The sequence below is a fragment of the Crocuta crocuta genome, unplaced genomic scaffold (genome assembly GCF_008692635.1).
Source record: "Crocuta crocuta isolate KB4526 unplaced genomic scaffold, BGI_CrCroc_1.0 scaffold489, whole genome shotgun sequence".
Classification (NCBI taxonomy): Eukaryota; Metazoa; Chordata; class Mammalia; order Carnivora; family Hyaenidae; genus Crocuta; species Crocuta crocuta.
This window is the reverse complement of record NW_027531874.1, coordinates 667,291-679,684: the sequence shown is the minus strand read 5'-3', so window position 1 is coordinate 679,684 and position 12,394 is coordinate 667,291. Positions and strand designations below refer to the sequence as shown.

Genomic DNA, 12,394 nt, shown 5'->3' with positions numbered 1-12,394 from the left:
AAAGAGGAATCGAGATAGTCAAGTTTAAACTGAGTATTCTATAATCTTATCCAAAGTTATTATATTTTGTATGTTACTTTAGGTCAATCCTGCCCAACAATTTCAAAGTTTAATACATTTACTTTACACCAACTTGTTTTATTTTTTTTTACTGTTTTTGAAGTGTATTTATTTATTTTGAGAGAGACAGAGACAGCATGAGTGGGGGGAAGAGCAGAGAGAGAGGAGCCTGATGTGGATCTTAAACTCATAAACCTGTGAGACCATGACCTGAGCCAAAACTAAGAGTAGAACGGTTAACAGACTAAGCCACCCAGGTGCTCCTATACCAGCTTGTTTTAAAGTTACAAAGTTAGAACCACTGGTTTACTCGAAGCAAACACACTGAGGACCACTTTTGGTTGTGGATGTGATTTGAAAGGAAAATATCATCACCATAGAAAAATAAATGTTCCCCATGATAAAGTTTTAGAAAACTCAAATCTGCCTTATATTAGCTATGAGGCCTTGGACATCATATTCAACATCTTTGGTTCTCAGTGTCCATATCTATGAAATGAGAATAGTAAAGGTACCTACCTCATGGGGTTGTGGTGAATATTAAAGTACATAATCATTGTAAAATGCGTAACTGTTTCTGACACATAGGCATCCAAAATAATGATAGCCTGTGACAGAAAAATACAGAATTCCTACCTCTGCATTCTCCACTGCACAGAATTAAATCTGTGATATTATTTCCCCAAAACAGTAATGTTACAAACTTAATTTAAAATTGCAAAGACCCAAATAAACATATCACTTAGCATGAGTGTGGATTTATACTGTAACATTACATATGATTATGTGGCTATATCATGTAGATTACCTAGATTTTAGATTCTTTGAGTTAAATGTTGCTTTTGCTATATTTATGATTTGTTTGCAATATTTCTACATGGTATTGGCATTGAGGATAGAGGCTATGAATTTAGACAGTGGTTTCCCTGAAAAGAACTTTTAACATCTCTACTTAAAGAGAGACTTGAATTCTGCCTTAATCTCTGATTCATGTTGTTCTAAAATTAAGCTGTTTCTCTGTATCTGGAAGTGCATTTGGGGGGGAAAAAAAAGAAAAGAAAGAGAAAACATTAACCCATTTTTCTCAAAGCATGTAGGAAGGAAAGCAGGCATCTTACTCCTTTTTCTCCATGCATCTTATTCCTCTTTCTCCATGCATCTTACTCCTCTTTCTCCATGAAATGTTAAGAACAGATTTTGCTTAGTGTAATCAATTATTCACTTTTCTTCTAATGTAATATTGTGGTAATCTTAAGAAATAAAGAGCTTTTTGAATTTGGTTCTCTTCTTGAGCACGTTCTTCCTTATTTTGTTCCATCTGCACAGATCTAAGGGGAGATAGTTTCTCTTTAAGAAACAAAGATGAACTGAGTTCCCTCATGTAAAAGCCTGCACAAGGCTTTTTGCACTTGGCGGAAGGTATGCCAAAGAATAAAATGAAAAGCCTCTGCCATCTACCTAGCGCCTGTACTCCCTAGAGCCAGCAAAAGAGCTCAGCACCAGAGCTGACAAGTCTACAGGGCACTACATTAGTGATAAAGCTGATTATAAATAATAATGACCTTAGTGGATGATGAGAAATGTGGTAAACTTTTTCTCTGCCAGACAAGATGATGTAGGGGATACAATATAAATGCATAAAGTTTGTGAGGAGAGCAGATATTGTAAGATTTTATTTCTCTCCCCAATAATTTCAATGGGCGATAAATTTAGTAGGTGCTCAATAAATGTTTGCTCTGTCAGTAAACAAAAGAGTTTTAAAAATTGAGTTCCTAATGAAAGTCCATAAACTGAAGCATGTTTGCATTTAATCCCAACTGTCTCTTAAAACTGCATCTATTTTCAAGAATAAGTTCAGGTTCCTGACATGGGAACATAGGAAAGGATGTCCATCTGTTTAGAGAAAGAGAGAGAGAAAGAAAACATGTATATGGAGTTACATGGAACTCAACTTGTGAAAGAGCTGTCCCCTTTGCTTTCTGTGGCAGGGTCTGGTGGGAGAGGGTAACAGATAATGAATTGAGATTCATTTTTATATGTTTTGTTCGGTTTTGTGAAAAGCAAGACAGGGAGGAGAGGGCCATAATGGGTACTTGCTAGGATTTGAGTTTTTTACTTAGTGATCATGCCACTAGCCGTTTGTTCTAAGGCTCTGCTTGTTTGCACTGATAGACTTAAAATTACAGAACTTTGTCGGTCTTTGAACTAGCTTATTGTACTGAATGTGGTAACTTTTGTGAAAGCATATTGAAAAGTCTAGTGACTTCCCAGGCAAAATAGTGCTTCGTATTGCTACTACTGCTATATTTAGACAACACCATTTAAACTTGGCTGGTTTTTAATCTCAGCAATGAATTCCTAGCAGTTCTAACTTTGAGGATCCCATATGCTTCCCTAAGGTCAGGGTTTCTCAAATGTGGCATTATTGACATATTGGGTCATATCATTTTTTTTTTTTTTTGCAGGGTTGGTGTGCTGTCCTGTGCATTATAGGCTCAATGGTAGCATCCCTGACCTCTACCCACTAGATGCCAGTAGCACCCACAGACCCCCTCAGTTGTGAGAGTTAAAAACCAGCTTGGAAAGCGTTCTGTCTTTTTTAGAAGGAAAATCAGGATCTTCTGAGTAAAACATTTTTTTTTCTCTTTAGATGATAAGAAAATGTGTATGTGATCTTTAGCCAGTCGAATAAGGATAAATCTGTTCTACCCCAGAAAGTAAATGAGAAGTGCTACTTACAAAACCTTTTTTCTACAATTTGTCCCTCCCTCTCTCTCTTGCTCTCTCCATCTCTCTTCACGTATATAGACATGGACATGCACACTTTAAATGAATGCACACCTTAAATAAGTGCATGCACATGCACTTATTTGCTAATGGTCACTCCAAATATCTGGGCAGTTGGCAATAGATGAATATTGAGGCATAGTACATTTTTAATTTAGTTTGTAGGTCAATTTGATGTCATTGTGACATAATATTCAAAATGAGCAGTTTTTCTTCCATAGACTATTTTAATTTTGTGACTCTGGTCTCTTTGGGTCATTATTACACGAATCTGATTACTTCTTGGAAAACAAATAAGTTCACAGACTTTCTTGTGTGAATCCATACTTTTTCTTGCTTCTCAATTATTTTATTATTGGCTCCTTTGCTTTTGATTGGAAAAGAAAGTCCAGTCAAGCTGCTTAGATTGTCATTCCAGTGGGTGCCCTGGGCAGTGATTTCTGAACCATTCATTGCTTTGAAATTTGGTTCTCAGCTGGAGAAATGTCACAGTTGTCTTAGCTTTTGACTCTGACTTTTAGTAAGAGAGGCAAGGAATAGGAAATAGGAACACTTTCTAGAAGAAACAATGAGCAGTTGTATGCACATCAGGTGACTTACTGCTCTAGATTTCAAAACATTAAAAAATATTGATTAAGTTTCAACCTGTTGGGAAATTATTGCCATAACTTTCATTTTGCCCCTAGATTTGCTGAGGCTCAGAGCTGTATTTAACTTGCTGAATCTTGTATTTATGGCCAGAAAGAGACCTCAGGAGCCCCATTCCCCAGGTTCTTATTAGCCTTGACAAGAGTGTGTTAAAATTGCAGACTCCTCAGAGTCCCAAAGAGATGCATTTTCTTGCAATTTCTATGCAAAGTCTAAAACAATCTCTGTATATATTTTGGCTTCTGAAATAGATTCTGAGGTAATATATCAGGTTATACTGTCTTTGTGAAGACAATTTCTTTTGTTTGTAGGTGCTAATAATTTTTCTTTTTCTCTTCCTCTTTGCTATATTTATTTTGACATTAATGTTGGCTTTGACCTTAAAGAAAAAAAAAATCAGACATTTCTCAGATTTAGGCATTTATTATAAACCACTTCATATTTTATATGGTATGTCTCAGGGGAGAAATGTATGAAGAATTGATGGAAGTTAGAAATCTTTAGTTAATGATTATCACCTACCATTAGAAACAAGTGCAAATCACATGATGTCAAAGTGAATCTATCACATATAATAATCAAAGATGAATCAAAAGTAATTACCAGCCAAACACGGACTGAATAGAACTTAAAACCAATTATACTATTTATTTTGACTCTAACACTGAATAAACACTTTAGTATTTTAATTTGCTCCTTTTTTCATTTACTTCAGCAATATGTTTGCTAATATGACTGAGATGCACAATTGCTATTTAATTAACCTATTTTTGTCAGCACCTCACATGATCTACATGAAGTATATGCGTTAAAGTCTCAGTAATAATTAGCCAGATAAAAATAACAGACATGAAATATATGCCAGTCATTTTACATCTTGTGCCAAATTGCAGCAAAACCCAAAGAAGGTTATCTTAGAAAAATTGGATTGAAAATACAACAAAACATTTTTAACCAACACAAAATTACTCAAAAGTTAACTGAAATTTTTGAAAAGTTTAATTACACTGATTCATCATCTTCTACTTTGTTTTATTGCTAATAACTATTGATAAGAAATCATTTGAGGGCTTGTATCTGGTTTGGAATAACTGAGTTGGAAACGGATATGGAAAGGTCTGGCAGGACGATTTTATATGAGATCTTGTGTCCTTTGACTGAGCTACTTTTCTGATTATTGAGTGAAGGATCATTAAAGTGTCAATTTTTCCTTTATTCCCCAAGGCCAGTACCAAAACCCTAAGATAATTTGAGGTTTTTTCGACCTTGTTGATTACCCATTTTCCCACAAAACATAAGGTAACTGATAATGTGAGAAGCCCTACCTTTCTTCATCTTTGAATAGTAGAAGCATAAGAAAGATGGAATTATCCAGTTAAATATACAAAGATTCTTTCCCTGTGAACTGTGGTACTCTGGCAATTGGCTCATGAATGCAAACATTTACCTGAACTTTTGGCTCTTCATTCAGTTTTATTGTCAGGTAGACATCATTAATGTAGGATTAGATAAAATTATTTTCTGCCTCATCAGTCTTTTTTTTATTTCACACATTTATAATTTACCCACACCACATGATCATGATGCCTCCAGTTCTCTAAAATAGCTCTCTAAAATTGGCTAATAAGCCAATCGATCACGAGACCCTCAAAGTAACAGGGTTCCCTAAATTTGGAGTAGTTTTTTTTTTTAAGTGTACTTTTATTCCTATTACTCTGGTTGCTGTTAGAAGTATAAATTAATGGAGGTCTGCTTTCTAGCTCTTAGAACAAATAGAAGTCATATCTGTGAGAGCCCTCAGAAGTCTGGACCAAGGCCGTATTTTACAGATAAGAAAACTAAGGCTCAGAAAGGCACAGTGTCCTACTGTAGAACACCTGATTTTTATAGCAAGGTCAGAATTAGAACTTGAATTTTCTCGTTCCCTAAATTCCCCTTGCCTCCTTATCCACAAGGACTTACTAGCTACTAGCTGCTTTGTGGTGTAGAACTTTAAATCACCACATGGGTGCCTTGATCACTGCCTTTCAATGAGTAACACAAGAGATGAGTTTCCTTTTTCTCACTTGGAGTATTTTACATCCCTGACTCAGATTTGCTTAACTAAAGTCAAATTTACATAAACAAATATTTTCAGGGGCTATCGGGTAGCCTATATGGGCAAAATTGGAGGGGCACCATTTGGTAAAATGGTCTGTTTAAAAATATTCACATTCAAATACTAAAATCTCTGTTTTGCCAAACCAAGACTGTCCACAGGCTATGATTCTGCAACTCTTGACTGCATCACCATGTGGATGGGTAGTGAAGAGCATTTTTTCAGTTATGTAAGCACAGTCAACATCACAGTTAGTTTTAGGATGCTTGGTGTCCCAAATACCATGCCAAACTCTCTGCTTTGAACACTCTGGACTTCCAGTCCTCAAGAAGAAGCATATCTTTGGGGACATAAAATACTCCCACAGAGACCAGTTTTCGTTCAGCTAGTCTCCCCAAAGTCTAAACCTGCAAAGGATATACAAATGCATGTCTCGTAAAATCCATAGGGGAAATGAGGCTGCAGCCTGTAACCTTCCTGAGAACAGCAAAAAAACCCTAACAGACAAACCAAATCACAGGGCAAATCCACCATATGTACCAAACAACCAGTGTAATTATGTTCTATAGTTGAGGAATTACATAAATTGCCCATTGGGAAGGAAACCTTAATCTCTACCCCTCCCTTGAAATCTATAAACAGCTGTGTGAGTCTCTCTGTTTTTGAAAGGTTGAACACATTTGATCCGGGAACCAACTTGATTTCCTAATCAGGTTCAATGTGAGCAGAGCCAGTTAGAGATGTGTGTGATTCTCCCAGTGTGCTTCTTTGATTCATGCGCTAATTACGTCGATCCTTTGGGGAACACAGCCACGAAGCTGGGTCCTCCTTGATTAATGCTGGCTGAGAGCCACGCAGCACGCAGCGGAGAGCAGTTCAACATCTCTAGTCCCAGCTGAGAATATGGTCCCATTATCTCCCAGCTGCCTAAGCAATCCATAAGGGCCTGTTCTGCGTGGATGATCAGTGTAGTGGAAGCAGGGACTTGCTGAGAGCTGAAATCTCTGTTTGATTTGCTGTAACATGTAAAGCGAAACTGGGACATTTTACTTTACAGTCTGTAAGTATCAGGCTTTTTCCCCCCTCTTTCTCCCTACAGCTTCATGTGAATGTGACTTTGCAAGCTGCATTTGATTTGCTGTTGCTTCGCTCTTTGTTGAATCAAGCTGGTGAGACAGTGTAATCTGTTTAGAGCTTGCTGTTTCTGTCAGATCTCTTTTATAATTGATTCATACAGGAAAATAAGAAACCTTTCAGAATGCTTTTATAGAAATTAAAAATTATTGGTTTCAACTGTTTTTGATTCAGAAGCATGGGCACGTTGTCTGTTGTGCTCAGGATGGTTAGACCGTATGTTTATCTGCTTCTGTATCTCTGGCCATTGCAGGAAAAATGTAAGTAAAAGTAATGGGTATGTAAAGAGGTCATCTTACATGCACTTCTGTATAAAAGAAGCTTGTGTCAGTATTTGCAGAATTTGTTTAAGATAGTTTATTTTGTGGCTGTCTGCTGCCACTAAAAAAGGTAGAAACTGGAAAGTTTCTCTTGTTTTTCAGTTGCATGCTGTTTAGAAACTTTGCCAAGGGTGGGGGTGGGAGTATTAGGAATATTTGCAAATATAAACTGTATATCTCCTTTTTCATGCTTAAAGTCCATGTTTCCATATAAGAGTCTATTTTTTAGCTCTGTTTTGTGTTTGAATGTGCCACTTTTTATGAAGTAATGTTAATTTTAAAAAGCCAAAAAAAATCATTTTAAATCTTAGCGCATTTATCTTTTATGTGTCTCCAAATGCAGTCTATCAAGTTAATATTTGTTATCCATGCAAAATGAATTGATCATAAAAATGATATTAGAAATTAATATTGGTGATAATGTTTGCATAGTATCTCTCCAATCATCAATGGCTTAGTGAAATTAAAGATTGTTATCACTATGGAAAGGGATATGTGGATATTTTTTTGTCTGGGTTTCCCTAACCTAAGTATAAATCACACTTTTCTTCCTGGATTGAACATAGATAACCATTGAGCTGTTGCAAGAATAGAATTTAAATATAAGAGGCTTGAATTGTTTGAACCAATGGCCAGAGCTGATGTTGGACCAAAATGAACTTGAAATCATTCATACCTGAAAAGGGGAATCAAAGTGCCCTCAATGAGCTTGAGACCATGGAGCTAGAGGATCCCATAATATCCAGAGTGAAAATACAATTTTGTGAATAGGCAGTAAGTCCCAAAGCAGAGAAAAACCACAGGCTGTGAAGTATGAAAGTGTCTCACCGGTGGGGACAGAGGATGTTCTCATTAGATTTGGTTGATAGGAACGATGCAAGAGAGAGAAGGCTCAAAATAGATGGTTGTCTACATGAGCACAGACATTTTCAGGGCTTGAGGTTTGGAGGGAAAAGGTAACAGGCTAATAAAGAATGCTTAACCTCTGGCAGGATCGAGCAAAAGGCGAATGGCTCTGTTACCTCTGGGTAGCGAACAGTCCCAGGGCTGTCCTTGCAGAGAAGTCTGTTTTCTGGAAAAAAGCAAGTGTGTTTAAGGATGTCAAACATTGAAATAGGAAATGCAGTCAAGTGGTTTTGATGGTCACATTTCCCCTAAACAAAAGAATGACCTCAAGCCTTCTCCCAAAACCAAGCTGACTTTTAAGTATGGTTACTGAGGAAGCCTCAGCCAGATTTGGAGGGAAGTTAGTTTTTCTAACTAGTGCAAGTATATGATCTTGCAGAGATATTACCTTGTTTAAAATGATGAGAAAAGGAAGTCCTGAATTCTTTTTTTTTTTTTTTGTATAGTAGGAATTTTTCCCATTTTTAGGGGAAGTATTTTACTGAAGTAGTTAAGTTTGATTTTAAATTTCCATTCAAGCATTTAGAAATTTCATGTCCTATGATGTTAAACATTTTTATGACTTGTCACTACAAAGCTGTAAGAGGTATTTGCAAGATTTATAGTGTGATTACTTTATAAATGTCTTGATTATTTACTAAAAATTAGGACACTCTTTCCCCAGTTGTGCTTAAGGAATTGGATGCTCTAGGGGTTAGTTTAGGGTCTGGTCACTTGACAGATGGGGAAGCCTGATGGAGGTCACATGTACCTTGTAAGAAGTGCTTTTAAAGCCCTGGTGATTCGCTTGGTCTTCAAAATAAATGTTGGGGCACCCGGGTGGCTTAGTCGGTTAAGCGTCCGACTTTCGCTCAGGTCATGATCTCACGGTTTGTGGGTTCGAGCCCCGCGTCGGGCTCTGTGCTGACTGCCAGCTCAAAGCCTGGAGCCTGTTTCAGAGTCTGTCACTCCCTCTCTCTCTGACCCTCCCCTGCTCATGCTGTCTCTCTCTCTCCTAGAAATAAATAAAACATTTAAAAAAAACAAAAAACAAAAAAAAACTAAATGTAAAGTGTTATGAAAGATAATAAAGGGGAAAAAATCTTGCATTTTATATGTAAAGATAATCTATCTCTATATGTTTGCATGCATGCAAATCTACCCAACACCCTGGTAGATGGTTTCTGTGCTGCTCTGACTACAATAACCCCTCAGTATCGAGAGGGTGCTGATGTTGAACAAAATGGAAGGAATCCTGACAAGGGATACATCAGTAGGGAGTAAAGCCCCTGGCAGTGTGTGCTTTGGGCCCTTGGCAAATGTTTTGTCTGTCCCCAGAGAGGCAGGGCTAAGCACAAAGACAACTTCATAACATCCTCAGCTCCCTTGTAAGCAGATCCTGCTTGCACACAAACTGCCCTCCAGCCCTCCCTGACTGGGTGGGTCAGCAAATGTGAGGTGCGGAAGGGGCCTCTGTAAACTCCCTCTACAGCAACTTCAAAGCGAGTATGATGGAACAGAAGCTGAATTTAATCACCCTGAAAATTTTGGCTGATTTTAAATGTTAAGCCTTGACCACTCTGCATTGTCAAAGTATACACTCAATGGATTATCAATAATAATAACAGTTGAAGCTTCAGTTAAGTTTTTTCAAATTGCTGTGCCAGCTCTGATAAGCCACTTTACCTCTCTGTGCCTCAGTATTCCCTTGTAAAATGAGGTCTGATGTTTAGAATGACTTTGTAGGTTAGGTAAGTCTATGATCTCATGGCACTTCATGCTAATCTCTCACTCACTCCTGGAAAACCCTTCAAGTTGCCCAGGGACTGAGTGAAATGTGATATCATGGTCATCAGAAGGAAAATGTTACTGGGATTCTTTCTTTTCTTCCTTTCTCTTCGCTCTTCTCCTCTCCTTTCCTTATTCCTTTTCTTCCTTTCTTCCTTCTTCTTTCACTCTAGCCCTACTCCCTGCCTTTCCACTCTGTTCCAGTTCCCCTCTCCCCATTTTTTAGTAGTGAGTTGTCCTAAAATCAAACAGAAACAAAGCTGGGAATATCTGTTCTTGTGACTGACCTGTTCATTTGCCATCTACTCTTATGAGATCATCAAGGTATACGGTGTAAGATAATGTCCTGCTCTGCTATGTATTAACAGTTACTTACTCCTAGGCATGTGTGTGCAGAAGGGACCTGAAGGTTACAGATGTGTATCTATGTGTGTATAGATTGCCCATATTAGTTTCTAAAGTAAGAGAATAATTTATCTTATATTCTAAATTGAAGGTGATCAAACAGGATTTATCCAAATGTATTAAGCTAACACCATTTAATTTAAAAATAAAACAAATTTTTTTACAATTAAGGTACAGTTTGATGTAGCAGGATACTAAAGAGCTTGATTTAAGAAACAAAAGAAATAAAAGAGATAAACTGAAGGATTTCATTTTTCCCAGAAGAAATGAGTCTTGTTTAACATCATGGAAAAGAAAAGCCATAAATGATTTCATTAAGAAATAGAGTTGACCCTTTAACAACCCAGGTATTAGAGGTTCTGATCTTCTGCAAAGTCAAAAATCTGCATATAACTTTTGACACCCCAAAAACTTAACTACTAAAAGCTTGCTGTTGACCAGAAGCCTTATACTTTAAAGTATATATTATATTTTATTGTATTTATTGTATTATACTTTACAATAAATAAGCTAGAGAAAATAATATGTTTTTAAGAAAATCATAAGGAAGAGAAAATACATTCATAGCACTATATGCTATTTGTAAAAGAAAATAAAAACACATATCAAGGTATCCATGCATTTCAAAACATGCAGTTGTTTAAGGAACAGCTGCATATGAATAACAACATAATCAAGTGAGCAACTTTGTGGAATTTAACTCATAAAAAAAATCATGCAAAATTTTCTTGATGATACTTTTTCTGTAAACTCAGACTGTTTATTGCTAGTAAGACTCTCAGTTAAAAACAACAATCTGTGTAGTTACTAAACTCGCCACTAATGATTGTGGGGCTTCTTGGTGTGTTCAAACCAAATTTTGAGTAAATTTCCTTTGTGTATCGTTACTACAAATATGAGAAGTACTACAAATATCAATTCTAAAATTCAGCTTCAAGGATGGCAGTATTTTTTTTCTTTCATTATTTCACTGTGAAATGAACTTAAAATACACATTAGATGGATAGCTGAAATGGAACAAAATAATTACAGACTAATATTCCTCTTAACAGTGGACAATATTTATATGTATTTTTAACAACTAGTGTACTTGAAGTTGGATGGCTAAGTGCCCATTTGATGACACTAATAGCTTGGATTGGCTCCACTTCTTATTCCAGAGCAGAGTAGTGTTATGACAGCTTTTAAATGTAAGTTGGAATATTAATTTTTCTCTCAAATTTAGCATTAGGAAATCCCAGTATATGTGGCTTACTATTCTCAAGTTTGAATATGAATGTTGCTCCTTATTGAACCTGTAGACTGTATTTGATGTGATCCATGCAGAGTATAAAATTAATTTTCCAAATCTCATAATATTGGGTAGATATCCTGGCTTTTGAGGCAGCAGGCCTTGTGGTAAGTAGAATCAGTAATGTGAAACAATTCCTCTGTTTTATAGTTGTGCATCCTTCCATGACCAAAATGATTTGTACTTATGGACTATTTCTATGCAAAAAATATAAGGGTGACTGATATGTTTGAAAATTTGTGACTTTCAAACCCTTGATTATAAAGTTACCAGGCAGATCCAAGCGTACTGCTTTTGGTTTTTAAACCTGAGCTTCTGATGACTTGAGATGTTCAATTCAATATCACTTAGTTAATAGCTCCAGTGGTTTATCAGACTGTTTTATTGTGTAGTTTAAAAGGTAGAGTTGTAAATCGGATTTGGACATGGCTCTGGGTTTTGTACATGGTTTCACATGTCTTTACCTATCTTCCAGAGTAGGAGTAAGAGTGCTTCTGCATATTAGCATGAAATTTCTCTGTTGTTTCAAGGAAGGAACAGGATGATTTAATACGGAGAGGGGCTATTCAGAAAGAACTACAAATGAATAAAGTATTTCTATGGTTAGAGATAAAATGCAGAGCTACAGATTCTGAGGATATGACAGAATTTAGAGAAGCTGCCTGTGCCAGGCGGTTGGCAAAGGGGACTAAAGGAGACAGATTTAAGTCTTGCCAGAAGGAAACCCTATATCAAGGGATAGAAATTTGAGTGCTCTGGAAAAAAAAATGTAAATAGGAAAGTAGAGGAATGAGTGTATTTAGTTGAAAGAGACATGGCTTTCCTCTAAAGGAAAATCCTAAGAGTGAGTGAAACCTACCGAGTTTGAAGACACTGGGACTAATTCCAAAATTGTCCGCATAAGTATTGTTAAGTTACTGTGCAGATGCTTAAGAAATTTAAATCAATGAAGAGATAGGAGGGAAAAAGCAATGCTTT

At 36.6% G+C, this 12,394-nt stretch overlaps 1 protein-coding gene across 8 annotated transcripts in view; it reads left to right on the top strand.

Moving 5' to 3' along the window:
- CNTN4 (contactin 4) overlaps positions 1-12,394 on the top strand; it is a 902,287-nt gene that overhangs the window by 376,104 nt on the left and 513,789 nt on the right. The window contains exon 1 of one of the 8 annotated variants that reach the window (XM_077772909.1): positions 2,595-2,685. The exons of the other annotated variants lie outside the window; for them this stretch is intronic. The gene's annotated coding sequence lies outside the window, so the exon portion shown is untranslated. Of the gene's footprint in view, positions 1-2,594; positions 2,686-12,394 lie in introns of those variants that run through there. 8 annotated transcript variants of the gene reach the window in all.